Here is a 16,753-nt window from a genome sequence, read left to right as displayed (position 1 = left end):
AAGGAGTTGAGATTAGGATTAGGTGTAGGTTTAGGTTTAGAGATTTGAGAATACATTTAGGCTTTAGGTTTAGGTTTAGGTTTAGGTTACAGGTTATTGGTTTAGGTTAAAGTTTAAGTTTAGGTTTAGGTTATAAGCTATAGGTTTAGGGAATTGAGAATAGGTTAAGGTTTAGGTTTAGGAAATCAGGTTCGGGTTTAGGATCGGGTTTAGGTTTGGATTTTCAATTTTAGGTTTAGGTTTAGGTTAGGGAGCTGAGATTAGGATTAGGTGTAGGTTTAGGTTTAGGGATTTGAGAATATATTAGGTTTTAGGTTTAGGTTTAGGTTATATGTTATAGGTTTAGGTTTAGGTTTAGGTATAGGTTATAAGCTATAGGTTTAGGGAATTGAGAATAGGTTAAGGTTTAGGTTTAGAAAATCGGGTTCGGGTTCGAGATCGGGTTTAGGTTTGGGTTTTCAAGTTTAGGTTTAGGTTAGGGAGTTGAGATTAGGATTAGGTGTAGGTTTAGGTTTAGGGATTTGAGAATACATTTAGGTTTTAGGTTTAGGTTTAGGTTATAGGTTACAGGTTTAGGTTTAGGTTTAGGTTTAGGTTATAGGTTATAGGTTTATGTTTAGGTTTAGGTTATAAGCTATAGGTTTAGGGAATTGAGAATAGGTTAAGGTTTAGGATTAGGAAATCGGGTTCGGGATCGGGATCGGGTTTTGGTTTGGGTTTTCAAGTTTAAGTTTAGATTTAGGTTAGGGAGTTAAGATTAGGATTAGGTGTTGGTTTAGGTTTAGGGATTTGAGAATACATTTAGGTTTACGTTTAAGAAATCAGGTTCGGGTTCATTTAGGTTTGGGTTTTCAAGTTTAGGTTTAGGTTTATGTTAGGGAGTTGAGATTAGGATTATGTGTAGGTTTAGGTGTAGGGATTTGAGAATACATTTAAGTTTTAGGTTTATGTTTAAGTTATATATTATAGGTTTAGGTTTAGGTTTAGGTTAAGGTATAGGTTTAGGTTTCGGTTTAGGTTATAAGCAATAGGTTTAGGGAATTGAGAATAGGTTAAGGTTTAGGTTTAGGAAATCGGGTTTGGGTTCGGGATCGGGTTTAGGTTTAGGTTAGGGAGTTGAGATTAGGATTAGGTGTAGGTTTAGGTTTAGGGATTTGAGAATACATTTAGGTTTTAGGTTTAGGTTACAGGTTTAGGTTTAGGTTTAGGTTTAGGTTTAGGTTTAGGCTAAGGTTTAGGTTTAGGCTATAAGCTATAGGTTTAAGGAATTGAGAATAGGTTAAGGTTTAGGTTTAGGAAATCGAGTTGGGGTTCAGGATCGGGTTTAGGTTTTGGTTTTCAAGTTTAGGTTTAGGTTTAGGTTAGGGAGTTAAGATTAGGATTAGGTGTAGGTTTAGGTTTAGGGATTTTAGAATACATTTAGGTTTTAGGTTTAGGTTTAGGTTATAGGTTACAGGTTTAGGTTTAGGTTTAGGTTTAGGTTTAGGCTTAGGTTTAGGTTATAAGATATAGGTTAGGGAATTGAGAAAAGGTTAAGGCTTAAGTTTAGGAAATCAAGTTCGGGTTTAGGTTTGGGTTTTCAACTTTAAGTTTAGGTTTAGGTTAGGGAGTTGAGATTAAGATTAGGTGTAGGTTTAGGTTTAAAGATTTGGGAATACATTTAGGTTTTAGGTTTAGGTTTAGGTTATAGGTTACAGGTTTAGGTTTAGGTTTAGGTTAAATTATAGGTTATAGGTTTAGGTTTAGGTTAAGGTTTAGGTTATAAGATATAGGTTTAGGGAATTGAGAATAGGTTAATGTTTAGGTTTAGAAAATCGGGTTCGGGTTCGGGATCGGGTTTAGGTTTGGGTTTTCAAGTTTAAGTTTAGGTTTAGGTTAGGAAGTTGAGATTAGGATTAGGTGTAGGTTTAGGTTTAAGGATTTGAGAATACACTTAGGTTTTAGGTTTAGGTTTAGGTTATAGATTTAGGTATAGGTTAAGTTATAGGTTAAGGTTTAGGTTTAGGAAATCGGGTTCGGGTTCAGGATCGGGTGTAGGTTTGGGTTATCAAGTTTTGATTTAGGTTTAGGTTAGGGAGTTGAGATTAGGATTAGGTGTAGGTTTAGGTTTAGGGATTTAAGAATACATTTAGGTTTTAGGTTTATGTTTAGGTTATAGGTTATAGGTTTAGGTATAGGTATAGGTTTAGATTTCGGTTTAGGTTATAAGCTATAGGTTTACAGAATTGAGAACAGGCTAAGATTTAGGTTTAGGAAATTGGGTTCGGGTTCGGGATCGGGTTTAGGTTTTGGTTTTCAAGTTTAAGTTTAGGTTTAGGTTAGGGAGTTGAGATTAGGATTAGGTGTAGGTTTAAGTTTAGGGATTTGAGAATACATTTAGGTTTTAGGTTTAGGTTTAGGTTATAGGTTACAGGTTTAGGTCAAGGTTATAGGTTATAGGTTTAGGTTTAGGTGATGGTTTAGGTGTAGGTTTAGGTTATAAGATATAGGTTTAGGGAATTGAGAATAGGTTAATGTTTAGGTTTAGGAAATCGGGTTCGGGTTCGGGATCGGGTTTAGGTTTTGGTTTTCAAGTTTAGGTTTAGGTTTAGGTTAGGGAGTTGAGATTAGGATTAGGTGTAGGTTTAGGTTTAGGGATTTGAGAATACATTTAGGTTTTAGGTTTAGGTTTAGGTAAAGGTTATAGGTTATAGGTTTAGGTTAAGGTTTAGGTTTTGGTATAGGTTATAAGATATAGGTTTAGGGAATTGAGAATAGGTTAATGTTTAGGTTTAGGAAATCGGGTTCGGGTTCGGGATCGAGTTTAGGTTTGGGTTTTCAAATTTAGATTTAAGTTTAGGTTAAAGAGTTGAGATTAGGATTAGGTGTAGGTTTAGGTTTAAGGATTTGAGAATACCCTTAGGTTTTAGGTTTAGGTTTAGGTTATAGATTTAGGTTTAGGTTAGGTTATAGGTTAAGGTTTAGAGAATTGAGAATAGGTTAAGGTTTAGGTTTAGGAAATCGGGTTCGGGTTCAGGATCGGGTTTAGGTTTGGGTTATTAAGTTTAGGTTTAGGTTTAGGTTAGGGAGTTGAGATTATGATTAGGTGTAGGTTTAGGTTTAGAGATTTGAGAATACATTTAGGTTTTAAGTTTATGTTTAGGTTATAGGTTTAGGTATAGGTTTAAGTTTCGGTTTAGGTTATAAGATATATGTTTAGGGAATTGAGAACAGGTTAAGGTTTAGGTTTTGAAAATCAAGTTCGGGTTGGGGATCGAGTTTAGGTTTTGGTTTTCAAGTTTAGGTTTAGGTTTAAGTTAGGGAGTTGAGATTAGGATTAGGTGTAGGTTTAGGTTTAGGGATTTGAGAATACATTTAGGTTTTAGGTTTATGTTTAGGTTATAGGTTACAGGTTTAGGTTTAGGTTTAGGTCAAGGTTATAGGTTATAGGTTTAGGTTTAGGTTTAGGTAATGGTTTAGGTTTAGGTTTAGGTTATAAGATATACGTTTAGGGAATTGAGAATAGGTTAATGTTTAGGTTTAGGAAATCGGGTTCAGGTTCGGGTTTGGGATCGGGTTTAGGTCTGGGTTTTCAAATTTAGGTTTAAGTTTAGGTTAAGGAGTTGAGATTAGGATTAGGTGTAGGTTTAGGTTTAAGGATTTGAGAATACACTTAAGTTTTAGGCTTAGGTTTAGGTTATAGATTAGGTTATAGGTTAATGTTTAGGGAATTGAGAATAGGTTAAGGTTTAGGTTTAGGAAATCGTGTTCGGGTTCAGGATCGAGTTTAGGTTTGGGTTATCAAATTTAGGTTTAGGTTTTGATTAGGGAGTTGAGATTAGGATTAGGTGTAGGTTTAAGTTTAGGGATTTGAGAATACATTTGGGTTTTAGGTTTATGTTTAGGTTAGAGGTATAGGTTTAGGTTTAGGTATAGGTTTAGATTTCGGTTTAGGTTATAAGCTATAGGTTTAGGGAATTGAGAATAGGTTAAGGTTTAAGTTTAGGAAATCGGGTTCAGGTTCGAGATCGGGTTTAGGTTTGGGTTTTCAAGTTTAGGTTTAGGTTTAGGTTAGGGAGTTGAGATTAGGATTAGGTGTAGGTTTAAGTTTAGGGATTTGAGAATACATTTAGGTTTTTGGTTTAGGTTTAGGTTACAGGTTACAGGTTTAAGTTTAGGTTTAGATTAAGATTATAGGTTATAGGTTTAGGTTTAGGTTATAAGATATAGGTTTAGGGAATTGAGAATAGGTTAATATTTAGGTTTAGGAAATCGGGATCGGGTTCGGGATCGGGTTTAGGTTTAGGTTAAGGAGTTGAGATTAGGATTAGGTGTAGGTTTAGGTTTAAGGATTTGAGAATACACTTAGGTTGTAGGTTTAGGTTTATGTTATAGATTTAGGTTTAGGTTAGGTTATATGTTAAGGTTTAGGGAATTGAGAATAGGTTGAGGTTTAGGTTTAGGAAATCGGGTTCAGGTTTAGGATCAGGTGTAGGTTTGGGTTTTCAAGTTTAGGTTTAGGTTTAGGTTAGGGAGTTGAGATTAGGATTAGGTGTAGGTTTAGGTTTAAGGATTTGAGAATACATTTAGGTTTTAGGTTTAAGTTTAGGTTATAGGTTACAGGTTTAAGTTTAGGTTTAGGTTAAGGTTATAGGTTATAGGTTTAGGTTTAGGTTTAGGTTATGGTTTAGGTTTAGGTTTAGGTTATAAGATATAGGTTTAGGGAATTGAGAATATGTTAATGTTTAGGTTTAGGAAATCGGGATCGGGTTTGGGATCCGGTTTAGGTTTAGGTTAAGGAGTTGAGATTAGGATTAGGTGTAGGTTTAGGTTTAAGGATTTGAGAATACACTTAGGTTATAGGTTTAGGTTTATGTTTAGGTTAGGTTATAGGTTAAGGTTTAGGGAATTGAGAATAGGTTGAGGTTTAGGTTTAGAAAATCAGGTTCGGGTTCAGGATCGGTTTTAGGTTTGGGTTTTCAAGTTTAGGTTTAGGTTTAGGTTAGGGAGTTGAGATTAGGATTAGGTGTAGGTTTAGGTTTAGGGATTTGAGAATACATTTAGGTTTTAGGTTTAAGTTTATGTTATAGGTTATAGGTTTAGGTTAAGGTATAGGTTTAGGTTTCGGTTTAGGTTATAAGTTATAGGTTTAGGGAATTGAGAATAAGTTAATGTTTAGGTTTAAGAAATCGGGTTCGGGTTCGGGATCGGGTTTAGGTTTTGGTTTTCAAATTTAGGTTTAAGTTTAGGTTAAGGAGTTGAGATTAGGATTAGGTGTAGGTTTAGGTTTAAGGATTTGAGAATACACTTAGGTTTTACGTTTAGGTTGAGGTTATAGATTTAGGTTTAGGTTAGGTTATAGGTTAAGGTTTAGGGAATTGAGAATAGGTTAAGGTTTAGGTTTAGGAAATCGGGTTTGGGTTCAGGATCGGGTTTAGGTTTGGGTTATCAAGTTTTGGTTTAGGTTTAGGTTAGGGAGTTGAGATTAGGATTAGGTGTAGGTTTAAGTTTATGGATTTGAGAATACATTTAGGTTATAGGTTTATGTTTAGGTTATAGGTTATAGATTTAGGTTTAGGTTTAGGTATGGGTTTAGGTTTCGGTTTAGGTTATAAGCTATAGGTTTAGGGAATTGAGAATAGGTTAAGGTTTAGGTTTAGGAAATCAGGTTTGGGTTCGGGATCGGGTGTAGGTTTGGGTTTTCAAGTTTAAGTTTAGGTTTAGGTTAGGGAGTTGAGATTAGGATTAGGTGTAGGTTTAGGTTTTTGGATTTGAGAATACATTTAGGTTTTAGGTTTAGGTTTAGGTTTTAGGTTAAGGTTTAGGTTTAGGTTAAGGTTGAGGTTTAGGTTATAGGTTAAGGTTTTAGGTCATAGGTTTTGGTTTAGGTTAAGGGTATGGTCCCTGCAAATACAGATATAAACACGGCCATCCACCGCAAATGGCCAGGCCCTTCCAATGCTGTCCATAAAAAATGGACAGCTTCATCATGGTCATAATAACAGTTCCCTCTTTCCAGGGAACCCCGCTCTTCCGAATAGCTCCGACGCTCATCCAGGTCTGCTCCATTAATTTTGATCAAATACATAAACACGGCATGTCCAAATGGCCAGGCCCCTCCAATGCTGTCCATAGAAAATGGACAGCTTCATCACGGTCATAACAGCGGTTCTCACCTTCCAGAGACCCCCGCTCAACATCCGGATAGCTTCGACGCACATCTGGGTCTGCTCATTTAAATAAAATGGATTATCAAGATCATTTAAATAAAATCAGGTCCAATCAACAATCTGACCTGGAGGATTCTGTTAGTATTATTGACGACACCTCGAACCTTGTTTAAATCCAAGTTATAATATGTGGCCACTGATGCTATTTTTCGTTTTGTGAAGTTGGCAACGATTTCTGCATCAAACTTGGCGAAAGCAGCCCTAATGATAAAGAACATTTCTTTCAAGGAATTCATTATCTCTCTCTCTCTCTCTCTTTTAATTTTTAACTTTCCATTACAATAATAACTACCTGAAATCATGGCATTTTCTCAATATAGAAGTCCAATCCATCCCAACTTGTGCACCTGTTAGGACAAGTAATTCAAACAACATCCTGCAACACATTTAAATGCCTAATCAGTCTCACTCCAGTCTTATATGTTGAATGCCTAATGTACAGTCTCTTGAATTGGTGCAAACCATACCTGAATTATTGTACACATCATTTGATTTCCAACCTCCCCAGGGAGTAGATTGATCAGATTGAACGGCCTGCTTCATTGCGTACTTCTTTTTCATCAGCATCTGCACCTAGACATTCATTGCTTACTTCTTTTTCATTAGAAATGGTGCTTACCAAATGGAGGAAATCATACACATCTATTACGACATCTAGATTTGATGCCACCTAGCAAAAAGAAGAAAGAAGGTGATTCATATTTATGCTTATGAAACAAAGTCTAATAGTTTACATAGCTAGGTTATTAAACTAATAAATTCTAAGAAAAATAGCAAGTGCCAAGACCTATGGCATAAAAAAATAATCGTTGCATGGATTAACAATCAAACAACAATGGTAAAGGGAAGAAAACTAACTTCTTTCTTGCTCCACATAATCTAGTTGGGGCATCGTATTAGTTCATGTAAGATCCGTGGACACCACATGCATATAAATTAGTTCATGTAAGACCTGAGGACACCACATGCATATAAATACAATCATTAAAATCTGAAAACATTAAAATCAATCAATATGCATTAGATAACTAGAAAAAGCCCCCAATTACCTTAGTTCCAATCAAAACACCTGAAAACAAGTACCCGGCATCCTCAACTCCCATTGATTTTCATCAAATAAACACAAACTTTAAAAACTAATAAACAGAAAAGTATCTACATGACCACTCCATTTTTCAGATAATCCAAGTATGAAGAACATCTGGGTCAATACATATGCATCAAATTGCTTGAGAACATCCCAAGTTCCCTTTATTTTGGTCCCAAAAAAAAAATCCTGGAAACAAGTACCCATCATCCTAACATGATCACATAAACTTCAAAAACTGCCAAATGCAAAAGTACCCACACGAGCTTCGCTTACATGTAACATAAATGATGTGTACAACACTCCATTAATTATGCCAAGTCCAAATAACTTGAAAGTGCCCCAAATTCCATTGGTTTCAGTCCAAGAACACCCAAAAGCAACTACTAATCATCAAAAACTCCCATTGATTCACATCAAGTAATCCCACAAATTTTAAGAATTGATAAATGCAAAAGCACCCACACAAGATTCCATCATCTAAACCACAAAAAATTATAATAAATCTGCATAACACTTCATTTTTCAACCAATATGCATCAAACTGCTTAAGAACATCCCAAATTTCATTGGTTTTTCATCCCAAAACAATTGAAAACAGCCCACATATCATCCTAAAGTCACATTGATTTTCACCAAATCAAAGAAAGTTCAAAAGGAGAGATACCCATATGAGATTTCCTTCTTGACAATAGAAAAATTATTACAGTAGAATCCAAATGGATTCACATCAAATGATTACACAGACTTGAAGAACTGATAAATGCAAAAGCACTCAAATGAGATTCTGTTACATATAATAGAAAAAACCCACATAATACTCCTTTTTTAATCCAAATTTGATGAACATTGAAATCAAAAAATATGCATAAAATTGCTTCAAAACATCCCAAATTTCACTGATTTTCCAAAAAGAAAAAAAAACAACTACACATCTGCTAAAATCAAATTGATTTTCACCAAAAAAAAAGGGCATGTAGAATTTTGTCAATCTTGTCTATACCCCTTGCAGGACCCTCAAAAGAGATGGAATATCAGTAGGCAAGTTGCTGCTACTACCAAAAAAGAAAATAAAAAAGGGAAGCAAGGAAGCAGATGGAGAATGCCACAGTTGAAGGGCACGTTTGGATGAACCTCCAAATCGGTATTGGATCAGCATCATTAGTGAAACCCATCCACTTTATGCTTGAGGTGACACAGAAAATGGAAACCGCATTAAGCAGGTTATCATCTCCAACGACTCCTAAATTAGTCCTACAAAGAAATGGTGAACTATTCAATCTAGCAAACTGAGATGTGTAGAATCAAGATTTAGAAATGCATATGTTTAGGACTAATATCAGGAAAAATAAACACATAAATAAACAAAAGAAAGAAAAATATAGAACCTCAAAAAAATCATGCTGGTCCACCCATATTTATCAGCATGATATCCCAGAAACCTTTTTAAAAAATACAAATCATTATAAAAACTATATAAAGAAGAAAGAAAAAGCTACTTGGAATCAATAGTAAAGCAACATAGGAAGGGAAAAATTAGCTTTGTTTCATACATAAAACCTTTGTGATTGTCCAATTTCAGGCTTGGATATCATCTCCTGCAGTCAAATAGAACAAATGAAAATAAGGTTAAATAGATGTATCTAAAGAATCTCTTAGTTCCAACACAATTCAAAGCAAATAGGAAAAGGAGTAGAAACTTTTGAGAGGTAGGATCTTTGGTAGGGAAAATTTTGGAAGAATGGTCCATCCACGATGAAAACCCATCTCAACAGTCTAGATCACCAAGCAATAGGCCTTTCTAACTCATCGGCTATTTGAAAATCAAAGTGTAAATGTGTAGGAAATAGAAATGATCCTGTTCATCAGCAATATACTAAGATTTGGTATGAAGCCCTGTATACCATCTAATCAACATCCTCATTGACTCCAATTGTCCAATCAATGGGTTACCTCTATGATGGGTTAAAACATAAAAATCACGCACAAAGTTAATTGTGAAATTTCACTTTATTAATCTATAGGAATGGGCAAAAGTAATCGACATTTTCTAGAATTCATGATGAGGAAGCAACCCACAAAATTGGTAGTTATTTTTTATTCAAGTCCAACTTGGAAGCAACATAACCACAATTTGGAGCCCAAACAGTTGCCGAGGAAATCACAACTTGTCTAATTTCCACTCTACTAGACTAATAGCTGCAATTCAGTTCAATAATGCATCTAAACACACCTTATATGTTCCTAACTACAATGAATTATTTTATTTTATTTTAAATGAAATACAACACTTTGAAATTCTTATGATGCAATTGCTTCATCATGTTTCATGAAATTTCATTTCCAATCAGCTAAAGTATCACAATCTCTCTAAAGGAAGATAAATATTTTACTTGATCAATACATATCTAAAACTTTCTAGATGACATTTTCTTTTGGTTTTGCATAAGAACACATCACAAAACACATTAGATAAGTTTAAATATTTGCAGCTTTCAGTGTATAACAAGCTTTACCTGTCTGGCATCTATATTATGAACTAATACCAGAGAATCCACACGTCAATATTACATTAAAGATTACAACTAATTCAATGCATAAATACTGCTGATGTCCAAATCTCTGATCTTTACATTCCATCTTAAAGCCAGTGGCCACATCAACAGAGTTCTAAGAATTTTTAATTTCAGAAAAAATCTGCTACTTGAAAGATGTTTATGTACATGTGTATCATTCACTAAACTCTGCCAGAGTATCAAACCCCTTTCGTGGAACAGGCCTGCAAAAGAGAAACTTTGATACTCTCATAAGCATGCATGGCCATCTCACACATGTCCTCCAAAAGGCTTCCGAGTGAGATAAAGCCCTAAAATGATCTATAAAAATAGATAAATGGCATGGATAAAATATATACATCATGGTGGGGCCATAGATCATGGTGATGCTGCAGAGGAAATCGGATTGCATACTGAGTTACTCAGTACGCTCTTATTGTATTGAGTAAACTTAGTAGGGCCCACCTTAATCCCTAAATCCCTAAATCCCCAAATCCCCAAATCCTTAAATCCCCAAATCATTTCAATCGGTATTAAGATTGAGAGAGATTGAGAGAGAGAGAGAGAGAGTGAGAGAGAGAGATACCTCGTGTGGATGCGTGAGAGAGAGAGAGCACCGAGAGAGACAGAGAAACAGCCGACAGGGGGGAGAGAGAGAGAGAGAGAGAGAGAGAGAGAGAGAGAGAGAGAGAGAGAGAGGGCGGCGAGGGAGGGCGGGGGTGAGAGAGAGAGAGAGAGGGAAGGGAGTGTGCCAAGTGAGAGAAGGGCGCGCGCGACTCTGTTTTGAGCGCGCCCCCAAATTTGGGCTGGCTGCTGGTCGGTGCTCTATGGGCCCTACCATGATGTATGTGTTTCATCCATTCCGTTCATCCATTTTTAAAGATCATTTTAAAGCTTTATGCCAAAAATTAGAGGAATATAAATCTCAGGTGGTCCACACCACATGAGAACAATAGTGATTGGATATCCACCATTAAAATCCTCCTAAGGCCCACTGTACCTTTTATTTGACATCCAATCTGTTGATTTGGTCATACAGGACCAGATGAAGGGAAAAAACAAAAATCAGCTTGATCCAAAACTTTTATGGCTGCCAAAATGTTTTTAATGGTCGAGGCTCATTCAACATTGTTTCCTATAATGTGGTCCACTTGAGATTTGGATATATCTCATTTTTGGTCTCATATTGTAAAATTATTTGTAAAAATATATGGACGGCATGGATGAAACACATACATCATGGTGGGGGCCACAAAGCACCCACCACCAGCCATTGGCTAGTGTCTGGGGAGTAGCCAATCTGTTCCCAAGCATACTAAGTAAATCCTTTGGGGCCCACCATGATTTTTTCATTTTATCCACTCCATCCATCCATTTTAACATATAATTTTATTGCATAAGCTCAAAAATGAAGCCTATAAAAATCTGAAGTGGACCACATCATAGGAAATAATATGAACTAAACGTCTACCATTGAAAATTTTTGGGAGGCCACTGAAGTTTTGGATCAAGTTGATATTTTAGTTTTTCCCTTCATCCATGTATTTGTAAAAATACATCATGGTTGGGCCCACACAGCACCAACCACAAGCCATTGGATGGTGTAGGGGAGGAGCCAAATCGTTCCCCTTATTTGTGGTATGGTCCATTTAATCTTTGGATATGATTCATTTTTTGGATAATTCTATAAAATGATCTCGAAAAATAGATGAACGGTGTGGGTTGATCCCAAATTTTCGGTAAATCCATAATTCAAGTGGACCATGCCACACAAAACGGTGTGGAATAATGATTTCCACCGTTGATACCTTCCTTGGGCCCACAGTAATGTTTATTTGTCATCCAACATGTTCATAATATCAAAAAAAATATGATGAAGGGAAAACACAAACATCAACCTAAATGTTGGCCACACCACATAATATAATGGAGGGGTTTCCTTAGAACATTCATAATCATATATTGGGCCTGCCTAAATGTGATTCACATATCCAACCCACTCATTATGTGTGTCCCACTTGGATGAGGGGTCAGACCAATTTTCAATTGCATCCATGTTTGTATTAACTTATAAACAGGTTGGATCTCAAATAAACATCGCGGCGGGCCCTAAGAAGGTTTCAATAGTGGGTGTCACTATCCCACTCTTTTCTATGGTGGGTCCACCTGAACTTTGGATTTGTCTTGTCAGTCAGATGCACCATTCCATGGTGGCCATGACCTTAAAAATAAAGTCAATCCATGACTTGGGTGGGCCACACCACATACTATAGTTGGAGGGCTACCCTCCCATTAAAACATTCATAATCATTTATTGGGCCCACCTAGATGTGGTTCATAGATCCAACCCATTCATTATATACGTGTGTCCCACTTGGATGAGGAGTCAGCCCAATTTTCACACACATCCAAAACTCATGTGGGCCCCACCAATTGAATGCTTTTATTTGTTTTAGGGATGTCTTCACATAGTTTTAGATGCTATGGCTCACCTGAGTTTTATATATGACTGATTTTTGGACTTAAATGGGACACATCAAATGCATGGTGTTGATGTTCTACATACATCATGGTGGGGCGCACACAGATTAACCTCATGGGAAGTTCCCAAGAGGTGACCTTATAGTACCATTTCACTATTTAGATAACTCTTTCATAGGTGTTACTCTAACCGTGTATGGCCCACCTTGATATATTTTATGTATATCGACATCGTCCATATATTTTTTCATCATATATTTAGGATGTGATTTCGAATCATAAGAACTCAATAATCTCAGGTGGGTCATGAAATCGCTCTTATGATGATTTTTTCACCTTTGAATTTTGCTGTTTTGATGAAGCTGTATGTTAAATTCTAGGGGTTGTAGGGTTTGATTTTGTTTCTTGTTAAAGATTGTTCGATTCTACTAGTGGTGTTTGGAAACTAACCTCTGATATTAATTTGATTCTATTTGGAAAAAATTCTGTCTGTGTCAATGTCTTGTGTTTCTACAAGTTCTAGGGTTTCTAGTGAGACTTATGTGTTGTGTTTTACTGTTTTGGACTCCTTGGAGCTAATATGTGGGGGCCGACTATGGATGGGTGGAGAGCTAGGAATGCCTTTCATGGAACAATCTCTGCCACCTAATTGGTGGACTTGGTACGATTGGATGGATGTCGGTCGTCTTTTTTTTTTCTTTTTTTGAGATTCCATTAGGCTTAATTAACTATATTCCAGTTCCTTTTTAATTAACAAGCAGCTTGAACTATATCTAAGCTGTGCAAGTTTACATCTCATTGTTTTGGAGACGAGTTAATAGTCGAAAAATGATAACATGAGAATGGCCTATACTAATGTATGCATTTGGTACCAATTCTTAATTTTGGCAACACCTGGCATACCTGTACCCTCTCCAAAGGTCACACCGATTGGATGATCTCAACTGTTTGAAATTGCCGTTGGATTAATTTGGACCATTTTCTTTTTAACTATCCTGAGGAACATTAACTTATACTATTCTTTTTAAACATCTATATGCTTCAATCTTCTTTGGTCTGCACTTGGGTTGAAGGGCACATCTGTTCTATTGGGTAGAACACTTATTTTAATATGACAATGATTGGATAATCTCAACCATCTGATATTACCGTTGAATTTAGACCATTTTCTTTTTTACCAAGGTATTGAGGAACTTTGATTTGCACTCCTCTTTCTTAAACGTGTATATTTTTTTTTAACCTCGAGTTAACACTCTTCTTATTCTTATTCTTATTCTTTTTTCTTTTCATGTTTACATGTTTTTAATCCCACCTTGTGTATTGTAGGCCACATCCATTCAATTTGGTATAGATCCCTTTTTTTTTTTTTTTTCAATTTTTCTTGTCAAAATACAAAATCTAGTTTTCTTTTTTAAAAAAAAAAATATTTTTTTTTTACATTTTTTCAATCTTTTCACAATTTTGTTTAATTTTTTTTTTTCTAAATATCATTTTTTAATCTCACTTTTGTTACATAACTTTTTAATTTTTGTTTTCAAAATACAAAATCTAGTTTTCTTTTTAAAAAAAAATAAAATATTTTTTTACAATTTGTCTATTTTTTCACAATTTCATTTAATTTTTTAAATTTTCTTTTTCAAAATATCATTTTTTTAATCGAAATCTTGTTATATAACTTTTTAATTTTTCTTTTCAAAATACAAAATCTAGTTTTCTTTTTTAATATATATATATATATATATATAATTTACAATTTGTCAATTTTTTCACAATTTTGTTTAATTTTTAAAATTTTCTTTTTCAAAATATCATTTTTTAAATATCACTTTTGTTATATAACTTTTTAATTTTTCTTGTCAAAATACAAAATCTAGTTTTCTTTTTTAAAATATATATATTTTTTACAATTTGCCAATTTTTTCACAAATTTGTTTTATTTTTAAATTTTCTTTTTCAAAATATCATTTTTAAATATCATTTTTGTTATATGACTTTTTAATTTTTCTTTTCAAAATACAAAATCTAGTTTTCTTTTTTAAAAATATATTTTTTACAATTTGTCAATTTTTCACAATTTTGTTTAATTTTTTAAATTTTCTTTTTCAAAATATCATTTTTTAAATATCACTTTTGTTATATAACTTTTTAATTTTTCTTCTCAAAATACAAAATCTAGTTTTCTTTTTTAAAATATATATTTTTTTACAATTTGTAAATTTTTTCACAATTTTGTTTAATTTTTTAAATTTTCTTTTTCAAAATATCATTTTTTAAATATCATTTTTGTTATATAACTTTTTAATTTTTCTTTTCAAAATACAAAATCTAGTTTTCTTTTTTAAAAAATATATTTTTTTACAATTTGTCAATTTTTTCACAATTTTGTTTAATTTTTTAAATTTTCTTTTTCAAAATATCATTTTTTAAATATCACTTTTGTTATACAACTTTTTAAAATTTCTTTTCAAAATACAAAATCTAGTTTTGTTTTTTAAGATATATATTTTTTTGCAATTTGACAATTTTTTTTTACAATTTTGTTTAATTTTTAAAATTTTCTTTTTCAAAATATCATTTTTTAAATATCACTTTTGTTATACAACTTTTTAATTTTTCTTTTCAAAATACAAAATCTAGTTTTCTTTTTTAAAATATTTTTTTTTTTTACAATTTGACAATATTTTTACAATTTTGTTTAATTTTTAAAAATTTCTTTTTCAAGATATCATTTTCTTATCGATTTTTTTTTTCAAAATTATCAACCTTATTAAAAGTTCTTAATTTTTATTTCAAAATCTAGATGTTTATAAAATTACATTTTTTTTCAAAATCTAAATTTTTTTCTTAAACATTGTTAGTTATTTTTCTAAGTTTTTTAACCTTTTTTTTTTTTTTTCAAAATTCATAATTTCTTTTATTCTTAATGTTTGACTTGAGCATTAGAGGCGGTTTAGGACCATCTCTAATGCAGACGGTCCTTGACAGTCTCAAATAACCATAATAAGACGGCTAAGGACTGTCTCTAATAGAGACGGTCATTGACAGTCTCAAATAGAGACTGCTAAGGACCGTCCCTAATACAGGCTACTTTTGACTACCTTCCATTAGTAGTATAAGATGGTCGATGACCATCTATAATTGAGACGGTCCATGACAGTCTCAGATTACCAATACAAGACGGTCAATGACCGTCTTTAATAGAGACGGTCCTTGACAGTCTCAAACAGAGACAGCTAAGAACCGTCCCTAATACAGACTATCTTTGACAGTCCCAAATTATAGGAAAAGACGGCCAACGACTGTCTCTAATTGAGACGGTCCTTGACAGTCTCAAATTACCAGTAAGAGATGGTCAATGACCGTCTCTAATAGGGATAGTCTTTGACCGTCTCAAATTCCGCCATATAAGACGGTCAGGGACCGTCTCTTATTCCCGACGGTCAATGGCCATCTTTTATCTGCAATTAACGATGGTTTTTGACCGTCTTAAATGATTTATCAACGTTCAAATTTTTAAGATAATAATAAGGACGGTCAAGGGCCGTCTAAAAATTTAGAGACGGTTTACAACCGTCTCTAAAGCGTCTTTAAACCAAGCAATTTTAGAGACGGTCCAGAACCGTCTCTAAATCTGTCATTTTTTCCCATTTTTCATGTAGTGTATAAACCCTGGCTTGGGTCATATGTTGGATCGACAAGATTGTAGTCATCGGTGTTTCAACCTCATCACAACATGGGGTTACAAATCTAGTAAAATTTCCTCCTGTTGTACCGTGTTGAGTAGTCGTATTAATGCAATTACTATTCCACCAAGCAGATGCTTCTTTCCAATTTTTGAAGGATCGATGTCTACTGCCGCTATAGCCTTCAACTTCTAACTGCGCCTCATCCCAAGAAAAGTATATGCCTAGTTGGCGGATAACGAGTATGACGTAATATTTTTCCTTCCTCATCTGCATTCACATGTCCACCATGGAAGTATAATGAGCATATATAAAGCACAAACATATAAGCCTAAAAGTAACATGTTTAGATGATTTCAATGTTGAGGAAGTTACCTATGAAGTCGGTATGATTGCATTTTGATCCTCCCCTTGTCTATCTCAAATCAATACTTGAATTATTTGTTTTACCTGGGTAATGAGGAATAATCCAAATGTATAGAAATATAACTGAATACATACCCAATTGTGAAAAGCATATCTTAACCCATACCATTCTGTAGGCTTCCGCGGTCCTTCCGGTCAAATTTCGGTGACCTGCGATCTGTTATCGGTATTTGCACGCGATCCTGAGTCATGTCCCGTATATTAGAGTCGGCTCAACTCGAAACTTGTATCCTAGTAACCGCGCTGTCGCAGTGGTTCCAATGCTGCGTTTCGTGCATCAATGCGACGCTTAGATCATAAGTTGTGGCCTGC

This window comes from Magnolia sinica, chromosome 10 (genome assembly GCF_029962835.1).
Source record: "Magnolia sinica isolate HGM2019 chromosome 10, MsV1, whole genome shotgun sequence".
NCBI classification, from domain to species: domain Eukaryota; kingdom Viridiplantae; phylum Streptophyta; class Magnoliopsida; order Magnoliales; family Magnoliaceae; genus Magnolia; species Magnolia sinica.
Note: the sequence above shows the minus strand (reverse complement) of the source record.